Here is an 11,386-nt window from a genome sequence, read left to right on the forward strand (position 1 = left end):
CTGCGATGTTGATCTGCCTGTTGTTTCATTCTATTCTGTGCCAACACGAGGTTATCCTTTAAGAGTTGGAGGACTTGTTGTTGATGTTCGATGTGATGTTCCACTGCCTGAACCTTAGAATTTTCTCTTAAATATGATGTGATGGATGGTGGTTGATACCCATAAAGTGCCATAAATGGGGTCATTTTTGTTGCTGTATGGAAGGAAGTGTTATACCACCATTCAGCCAGAGGCAACCATTTGACCCATTGTGTCTGTTTATCAGATACAAAGCAACGAAGATATCCTTCCAAACATTTGTTTACTATCTCAGTTTGCCCATCAGATTGAGGATGATAAGATGAGCTATGAGCTAACTGAGTACCAAGACAAGAAAATAATTCTGTCCAAAAATTTCCAGTGAAAATGGGATCTCTGTCACTTACAATAATCTTTGGGTTTCCATGTAGCTTTTGAATTGTTTCCATAAATGCAGTAGAAACTGTACTGGCTTTAAATGGATGTGATAATGCACAAAAGTGTGCATACTTGGTAAGTCTGTCAACTACCACCATGATGACACTCTTTCCCTCAGACTTGGGTAAACCTGTGATAAAATCCATTGAAACCTCCTCCCAACGTTGGCTTGGAATGGATAAAGGTTGTAATAGACCCGGTGTCTTAATTGTTTCAACTTTATTTTGTTGGCAAACCAAACATTCTGCCACAAACTTTTGAATATCTGATTTAAGGCCATCCCAAAAAAATTCCTTCTTAACCCTGTGGTAAGTTTTTAAAAATCCTGAGTGCCCTCCTAAGGGAGAAGTGTGCAATTCCATAAGAATCTTTTGTTTTAGCTGGGAATTCTTACAGAGGTATAAGCGATCTTTGTACCATAACGAATCATTTTTCCAGCTAAATGTATCAGACGTACTGGAATCTTGTTGTAGCTTTCGAATAAGTGCCCACACTTCTTCGTCATTCTTCCATTCCTCCCTTGCTTCGTTTATCCAATCTGGTTGGATAATAGAAATGGCGCACAACAATGCTTCCACATCCTCATCCTTTCTTGAGAGTGCATCTGCCACCACATTTTGCTTCCCTTTTTTGTAGATGATTTCAAAGTCATAACCCAACATCTTTGTGACCCACTTTTGTTGCTCTTCAGAGGATAATCTTTGTTCTAAAAAGTATTTAAGGCTATCATGATCCGTTTTTACCTTGAAGTGTCTTCCCATTAGGTAGGGTCGCCATTTCTTAAGTGCATGGAGTATTGCCAACATTTCCTTCTCATAAATAGCTTTGCTTAAAAACTTTCCCTTGATTGGACGACTTTCAAAAGCAATGGGTCTTTCATCTTGCATTAGAACAGCACCAATTCCATTTCCTGAAGCATCACATTCCACAATAAAGGTTTTTGTGAAGTCCGGTGTAGCTAAGACCGGTGCTTGGCACATTGCCTCTTTAAGATGTTCAAAGGCCTTTGTTGCTTCCGGAGTCCATGAAAATGCATCTTTCTTCAATAATGTTGTTAGAGGTGCTGCTATTCTCCCATAATTCTTAACAAACTTGCGATAATACCCTGTCAACCCAAGAAATCCTCGCAGATGCTTTATGGATGTGGGGATTTTCCATTCCTTAATGGCTTTAATTTTGCTAGGGTCTACCTTAACTCCTTCATGAGATACAATATGACCCAAATATTCCACCTCCTGGACTCCAAAGAAACATTTGGATCTTTTTGCATATAATTGTTTCTCCTCCAATAGTTGTAGCACCCTGTCAACATGTTCAACATGATCCTTCCAAGACTTGCTGTAGATTAGTATATCATCAAAAAATACTAACACAAATTTTCTAAGGAATGGTTTGAAAATTGAATTCATCAAACCTTGAAATGTTGAAGGTGCATTGGTAAGGCCAAAAGGCATGACCAAAAATTCATAATGACCCTCATGAGTTCTAAATGCCGTTTTCGGAATGTCTTCAATCTTCATTCTGATTTGATGATATCCTGAACGAAGATCCAACTTGGTGAAGTAAATTGATCCATGCAATTCATCCAGTAATTCATCAATGACAGGAATGGGGAACTTATCTTTAATAGTGAGCTTGTTGAGCTCCCTATAATCCGGACACATGCGCCATGATCCATCCTTCTTGTGCACCAATACTACTGGAGCAGAGAAAGAACTTTGACTCGGTTGAATTATACCAGCCTCTAGCATTTCTGCAACCATACGTTCAATTTCACTTTTTTGGACATAGGGATATCTGTACGGCCTGATGTTTGGAGGAACACTTCCTGGAATCAGATGAATAGCATGATCATGATCACGCATAGGTGGGAGACCTTTGGGAGTCTCAAATACCTTGGAATGATTGTCCAGGACTTTTTGGAGATCTGGAGAAATAGATGATTCCAATGTGGAAACATCTAGCGAACATAATTGTGCAATTACACCTCTTTGCTCCTTTTTTAGAAGCTTTGTCATACCATTAGAGCTGATTATCTTTCCTGGTTTCCCTGCAATACCCCTTAATTCAACTTCCTTTCCTTCCACAGAAAATTTCATGAAAAGTTCTTGAAAATTAAAAGCTATTGTACCCAAGGATTGTAGCCATTGGACTCCTAGTACAACATCAGCACCTCCCATTGGAATGGAAAGCATTGGGCTAGTCAATACATATTCTCCCATGGATAGCTTGATATTATGGCACTTTCCAGAGCAATTTATTGTTCCTCCATTTGCAATCATCACTTGACACTCTGGTGCTGGATATAGGAAGCAATTCAATTCTTTTGCTACCCTACAATGAATAAAATTGTGGGTGCTTCCTGAATCAATCAACACTATTACCTTTTTCTTCTTGATTTGTCCTTCTATCTTGATGGTTTGAGGAGTGGTAATTCCCGCCAATGCATTACAAGATATGGTCGGATTTATTTGTTCTTCATCTAGGCTTTGTTCCTGGAGTATATCCTCTTCTTTTGACCTTTCTTGCTCCTTTTCTTCTTCCTCTTCACAATCTATGTAGAATAATTTCTTCTCAGCACACTTATGACCTTTGTGTATTTGCTATCACAATTGTAACAAAGCCCTTTTGCTCTTTTTTCTTCCAATTGTTGTGGTGTCAACCTTGTAGGTTGTGGAAGACTATGGGCAACAACACTTCCATCTTTATAGTTGTGAATGGTATGCTTCCTAGTTGCCATAATTTTGCTTTCCATTTTTCTTGCTAACCTGAATGCCTTCTCTAATGAATCAGGTTCCCAAAGGCGAACATCATGTTGGATATTATCCTTTAAAGACCCTATGAACACATCAATCCTATGCTCCTCTGGAATATCTTTTACCCTTATGTTCAATTTTTGGAACTCCTCAATGTGCTCCATTATTGAACCCTTTTGTTTGAGACTTATCAATTGGCTAAAAAAAGTGTTGCTTTTTGTATCCTCATAATGTGCTATCAATTCTTCCGTAAAAATTGCCCAAGTGATAAATTGTTTACGAGAGCAAAGCCATTGATACCATACAAACTGATTTGGTTCCAAATATAAAGTTGCCATACGTACCTTTTGTGTGTTTTGCACATTATTGAGATCGAAGAATTGCTCCATCTGTAATATCCATGTGGCGGGATCCTTGCCATCAAACTTCCTCATATCGATTTTTGGAATATGGTGGGTCTTCGATCCAACATTAGAGTCTATGGAATCATGATTAACATTTCTTTTGTTCTCATCATGAGTTTCCTTTACTACCTTTTCACCATTAGTAAGTATTTCTTGTAGAAAATTTGTCAAATCTGTCTTCAAATCTGCCATGTCTGTCTTCAAATCTGTCTTCAAACTTGCCATGTCTTTCTTCAAATCTGTCTTCAAATCAGTCTTCAAATCATCCATCTTAGCTTCCATGCCCTTTATCTTAGCATCTGTTAGCTTTTGTGAGCGTGACATTTGTTGCACTTGTTCTTGTAATTTTGATATATCATGTAGCATTTCTTCCTCTTCTTCATGAGTCATGCTAGAGCTTTCAGGTTCCTTACTAGGTGTTTGCATTTTCTTTCCTCGGGGCATCAGTTACCGATAATAATGCTTTACTATGACCTTTTAATTCCTTCAAACCAAGCTTATGCAAAAATAAAAAATAAAAACTACACACCTTTTTTTTACTTTGTAGACGCCTGATATTGAATCTGATGTATCTCTGTAATTTCGAATCATCCAATTCTGAAATTGTGATCTGTAGTATCTTTCTGTGTCCTCTTTCCAATGCCACTAGTCTGAACCAAATTGGATTCTCCAAGAAAGAGTTATGCACAATCTCCCGCAGTGACCTGATTATAGACTGTTTCAGTAGAGCGAACTTGTATGAAGTGCCACGTGTCACTGTTTCAACCCTTGACTCTGAAAAATATATAAACGAAAACTACAGTTTGTCCTCTTTCTGTAACTTCTTACGAAATTTCAATCCGATGCTCAGAAAGAAAGTTATGACGATTTTCCCCAAGTCACCTATTTTGAGTGTAATTCAGGAGTCTGCAAAAAGACCAACTTCCTCAGATCATATCTCCGAAAATATTGCGCGAAAAGATCTGAAATTTGGACCCAAGGTTCAGCGCCAATTCTTCTCAAATGGGTTTTTTTTGCGACTTCTGAAACGTCATAGAAAAAAATTTATAGCGAAAATGCCACGATGACCTGTTTGGAGCAGCGAAACCCTAGAATCCAAAGCTCTAATACCAAATGTTATGAAACCAGCTCAAGAAAAGATAGATAAGATAGATCAACGCCTTAGAATTCAGCCTCTTCGAGGGGGCAACCTCCTTTACATTACATTAATGAACAATTCTTGGATGATACAAATGAAAATACCTCCTTTCTATATATAGGAGTCTAAGTGGTCCCAATACAATCAAAGCCTACATAACAATAATATTGTAGGGCACAACAATAACAATAGTGGGCTTCTATGTGGCACAATAGTAACAATATGGGCACTACATGGGTACATCAATATAAATAAGGGGTATAACTACAATAGTAATGGGGTAATCACTAGTATTATAGGGACCCAACATAGGGAGAGAGAACATAGAGAGAATTTGTGCACTATATTTTCCCATGAGCCATAAGCCTTACTTCTTTGTACTTGCATTAAATTTTCTATTTTTAGAAAGAGAGAAGAATGACCTCACCTTCTAGTTGGATTTTCTCCTAAAAGGGTTTCCTAGGACATATCTTGTGTCAATTGCACTTTGTGAGTTTTTATTTCGCTATTATCCATTTTCTAGATATAATTTGTATACATACACAATAAATGATAATTTACAAATCTAATATAAAGCAAAATAAACCCTCATAGTGTAGATTTCATATTTTTAAGTATAATTTTATCAGATCTATTATGAAAAACTCTCAAGTGGATTATCTACCGTGGTTTGTGGATCAGAGTTACTAGAAGGTTCCACCTAATACAATGTTCCTTCTCAAAAAAAACTTTAGGAGATAGAAAACATTATACAAAGTAGTGCAAGATATGTAATGAGACATGGTGAAGATTATAGTAATTGTATTAAGAATCTCTTAAGGATTGGATTCCTTCCATAACAAATAATATATGGTCATACCTACCTCAAAGACTTTCTCTATAATTCTTATGTCTATTCACTTCCGTGTGTATGATTTCTTGTTGAAGTTAAGAGTTTATTCTAGATTATGTGGCGAAAAAATTGCTCATATGATCATCGTTACCCCCCTGGCAGGGGTTTGGGGGAAGAGCTCCCGAAGCTAAAAAAATAGATGAATTTTTTCCTTGTAAAATATTGTAATTTCTTAGTCAATCTAGGTTGTCCATTAGGTGGATGATCTGATGGTAGAAGTTATACTAATTTAGGGTTTTTTTCCCTAGAAGGTAACCCTCAGTTTATATGAGATAATTCTATTTTGGATGTGTATTATTATTCCAAGTGAGAAAGAGAGACAAGGTTGTGTGAGAGAGAAGAGGAAATTACAACAGACATACTATAGGTTTTATCTCTTCCTTTTACTGGATAATATAAAAGTATGTACTGGTTATTCCTCCATGGATGTAGACCAAATTGGGTGAACCATGTGTATATGTGTCTCTCTTGTTTTATACATTTTTGTGTTTTTTTCTGTAATATTGTATGTTTTTCATTGCTCCGTTAAATATTTTCTAAATAAAACTAAATTGTTAAATGTAAGAATAATCTACAAAACACATGAGGCATAGCAACAATTACCCACACTGAGGGGCCCTCCCCAGAAGGTCAGTGCTGCTAATAAAATATCAAATCAAACTAAGAAGATGTACCACAATTCAACCATTCATTATTTATTCACATCAAAAACTTTATTACAAATCAGCTCTCTAAATCTCTCCAAAAAGTAATCATTGATCTCTTCTATTACAATAATGAACAACCTTCTTTCCTCTGCACTTTGAGGCTTTATTTATACATAAAATCCATTGAGGAAGGATAGGATCCAATCCTCTAAACTTAGAAAATGAATTTACAAAATTAGAGGAAGATCTCAGAACTCTGATTTTTGTGTAATTTTATACAAATTGGTGTTGAAGAACCAACCATATCTTCTTTACCATAATGCATTTTGGGAATTTGTTTATATGGAGACTAACTTGTTATATTTTAAACAAAAACCTCTCTTGTAATTTCCTGATTCAATTCCATAGCCTCAGAAATCGTGCATGAAGTTGATTGTTTAGATACTTTTGCCAATCTGGGTTTTGCAGAAATTTTGTACAAAACTGCTTCAAAGAACCAGCTGTAACTTTCAATGTATCAAATTTTTGGAAACAGTTTTAGATCCAAGTAAAATGTTATGTTTTGCAAAAATCCATTTTCTATATTCTTGAGATTCGCCATCATATACATGGAAATAGAGGTAGAACATTGCAGTTTCAAAACTATTACATATTTTTGGTTCTAGCTTTAATCATGTGCTAGGATCCCACACGTGTGAGATGAGTATATTCCAAGGCTTCTACCAGACTATTAGGCCCATGCATCACCTAATTTACCATGCTATAGAAAAGAAAAACACATTTTATAATTTTGAATTTTTTCCCTCCATTCGTGCAAGTGCAGAATTAAGTACTGAACTATTGAACTGATACAGAGAGAAATTTTCATAGTTGAACATTCGCCTTTGCCACATAACCACATTATTAAACCTTAATTGATAAAACCATATTAAAAACTAATTTAATCATTAAAATTACAAAAAACCATTAATAATTAACCACAAGGTAAAATGAATGCATTTAGTGAAAATTGGTAATATAATTGTTATGAAATATGTTGTAAGGGTATGAATATGGCTTGTAAATCAAAGGTTTTGATATCCAATACAACAACATATATAGGACCCAACATCCCCCCATGCCTAAGACTTTGCATTCCCTCATGCAAACAAAATATGGACTAGGAAGGAATGATGGATGATATAAGGTGACAATAAAGATAATGGCTAAATAAATATGGACTCAGAAATTAGAATATGCATTAATGGATTTGGAAATGGTGGTTTAAGAAATTTGAAGAAATAGGAAGTTGTTAATCATCAAGATTCTTTAAATTTGAATGAGTTAAAGAGCCTTTATACATGTTTTATCTCAAGTATACCTTTCGCACTTTGATTTGTATTGCATGATGCAATGGAAGTTGTATGAAGATGAAGATAAAACAAAGTAAGGATGAGGGTTTGGAATGATCTAGAAGAGCCAGAGTTGATGAGTTCCAATCTGATATGCTGAAGGAAGTTGAAGAGAATGAAATGAAGATGCTGAAAAGATCCCAACAACCACTCCCCCATGCTTGAGGTTTTTCTTGTGCTCAGGTAAACAAGGTGAGGTACTGAAGAAGTGAGGAGGGTTGCTGAGATGGATTTAGTACAAAAAAGGACCTTAAAAACAAAAACAAAAAAATGAAACGAATGAGATGAACACTAAACAAAAGTAATCCATCTTAGATTTATTGAATTGATGCTAAACTAACACTAAGCATAAAAGAAATTTCAAATCACTCATTACATATGATTTCATCAATCTTTAACAGTTTATGTTAAAGAAAAAGAAACATTTTATAAATTTAAGTTGCTCTCCTTCTTTGTAGGTAGGAGGATTTTTATGATCACAATAAATGATGAACCAATGAAAACGTAGTTATTACTAATAAAATCCCAAAGTCTTATAGTTATCCAAGTATTACAGATAAGCTTTGAACTTTAATTTTATTAATTTTCTCTGATCATAGGTCCCACTTCTAAGGCAATTAAATCTTAGATATACTATGAAAAACCAATGATAGAGGACTCAATGTTACCTTAATACCATTCTTTAGTAGCAAATTTATGGAGTTGGTTTTTACTCTTGACTCCATCCACACATACTTCTTTTTTATTGTAACACTATAAAGTAATCATCATACGTGTAGACAAAAGCCTTGGTTTGGTTGACACTTCTTTAGGAAAAATGCCCCATTGCCTATGAGCACCCATAGCCCTGATGGGTTTTCCTACTGATATCATAGGTCAATACCCACTTCTAGAAGGCTTCCATAGCGTCGACGGGTTAACCTCTTAAATTTATTTTACATTGAAGGCTCTAGTCCCATGTTTCCTACCAATTTAGTTTTATATTATGGAAGTTGCTTTTGCAATTACTAGATGGGGGAGAGGCTTCAGAAAGCCCCTTAAAGGCATAGGATGAAACCTTTCAGAGTGACTTAGATTACCTGCATAATGTCTTCGATGCATAAGGTACTTATAAGTAGTCAATGGACATAGCATGAATGAGCCATTTTAATTTGAGATGGATGAGGATGCCAAATAATAACCAAAAGACACCTAAAGTCCTACTAATCATAGTTTCGATGTATGCTTTCACTTTTAAAGTAGTTTTCCAACATGAGTAGAGACTTCAGTAACTCTTCTGCAAGTCTTAATAAATTTGCTTGGATATCATGCTTTGGTGTTATGGTTATATTATTCGAGTTAATTTTTTCATTGGTGTTATTATATGGACCTCTTAACTTTGTTTTAATCCCCTTAGTATGCATTGGTAACTATATTTTGAGCAACTATTTTGTATTGATCATTAGAAATATATATGAATAAGAGAAATGAAATTCCAAAAAAAATAAGGTCTATAAGCTATGAATAGTTTGGAATTATCATTTGATTCAACTTTTATGGAAAAAACTATTTATTCGATCAGTTTCGTGAAATAGGGATCTTAATGTAAAGCATGAATGCATCATTTTTAACAACTTAAGGAAAAATAAAGATATCATGAAATACTCCCCTAAGTGTTCCATTTCATTGACAAAGATGTCTTTTCCACTTTTGAAAACATTCTTCCAGTATTTAAGCATCCCCAAATGGACAAGATCCTTGAGTCCTACTTTGTCTTGCATAATAGGAATTGGTACCAAAATTTTGAGTACTAGTTAGATGAAATATGGTACCAAACAGTCGAATGTAGTATGGACATCAAGGATATTACCTTCACATAAAAGTCAAAACAAATTTATCATATCTTACTTTATTGAAAAGAAAAACTAGAAACAAATCTAACTATGAGAAAGAAATAATAAGTGGGAAAGCAATGTAATAGTTGAACCATGTTGCTATTTGAAATAAGATTAAGTGGTAAAACAATATGTAGTTGAAAGAAACCTCAATAGAAATATGTTATAGGAACATAGATCTCTTATTTTCAACTAGTTTCTTTTTAGTTGTTAACATCCCCACTTATACAAAACAACGAGAAAGATTGTTCACTATATTTTAGAACTTAAGATAACTATTATATGCATCAATTATTTATTTATTTATTTAGTTAAACCATGTTGCTATTTGAAATAAGATTAAGTGGTAAAACAATATGCAGCTGAAAGAAACCTCAATAGAAATATGTTATAGGAACATAGATCTCTTATTTTCAACTAGTTTCTTTTTAGTTGTTAACATCCCCACTTATACAAAACAATGAGAAAGATGTTTCACTATATTTTAGAACTTAAGCTAACTATTATATGCATCAATTATTTATTTATTTATTTATTTATTTATTTATTTATTATCCTACTCTACCTAAGAAAAATAAACTCCTCTCCTCAAGTATATGAGTATTTCCAATGTAACCGTGTGTTTAACAGGTATACAAATGCATTCATACTCAAGTTTAGAATGTAATCTTCAATGGATACCTGAGTATGAAGATCGAACTATTTTAATGATGATGTCAAGAAGTAAGAAAGAATGAAAGAGTTGTATGGCCTTATAATTGCCTGAAACCAACTTTCAACAAAATTAAAATTCTCTTGGTTTACCTCTTTATTTGGTTCATTTAGTATATCCTCCTTTACTGTGGCATGCAAATTTTCTAGCATTAGATGATTATCCTTTTATGTGCTCAGAGCATCCACAGATAGGCATGCCAAAAATTCTTCAATTTCAGGTTCTAATGGTTGCTCTCCATTGGATGTGGTCCATGATTCTTTAGTTTCTTTGACAAAATCACAAGGGTGAAGATCTTCTTGTTGATGTGGTTCATGGATTTGTTGTTCTTCTATCACTTCTAGAGAGGTGGATAAGTTCTTGAAGGCTTTCAATATTTGTTCTTCCTGAGAAGTAGAGATCCCATTCGCTACTAGTATTTGAGAGAGTTCTCCCAAAACCTTGATCATCCTTGAATACGGCTTTGTTGGTTGTTAATATTTGTCATGCAAATGGATTAGTGTATGGAGTGTTGGAAATAACACTAAGAGGGGGGTGAATCAGTATTATCATATCAATAATTTTTCATTTCCCAAAAAGATTTGTATACGCTAATTTTGTGAAGTGAACTAGCATGTACACACTATTGTGATTAGTGAAACTAGCGTATACCCAGAGAACTTGTGATTTAGTAAATTTATTGTGTGATGATCTATAACCAGTGAATTGGTAATTTATTAAACAGTGCAGTAAAAATAGAATAAACCATCACACATAAGCAACACACATGAACACTAAGATTGAAGGTGGAAACCCAATGTGGGTGAAAACCACCTATTTTTATCGTCTCTGTCTTCTTTTAATAATAAGAAAATATGTTTACAACATTGTACTGGTGCAGACTCATACCAGTACGTAGGGACCCACCTACAGAAGGCTACAACCTTCTCTCGTTTTCCAGCTTCTACTAGAAGGGAGCTACAACCCCCTAGCTCTTGTATTAGCCAATGTGTTTAATAGTATGTAGCTGCTGGCCTACAAAAGGCTACGATCTTCTCTCTTGCTCTAGGGACCACGTTTCATAAATTTTCAAACTAGATGCTCCTGGTACATAACAATACACATGATGGCCTTGTT

This window comes from Pinus tabuliformis, chromosome 2_2 (assembly GCF_031772625.1).
Source record: "Pinus tabuliformis cultivar Carrire ecotype Pingquan chromosome 2_2, CPIR1, whole genome shotgun sequence".
NCBI lineage: Eukaryota > Viridiplantae > Streptophyta > Pinopsida > Pinales > Pinaceae > Pinus > Pinus tabuliformis.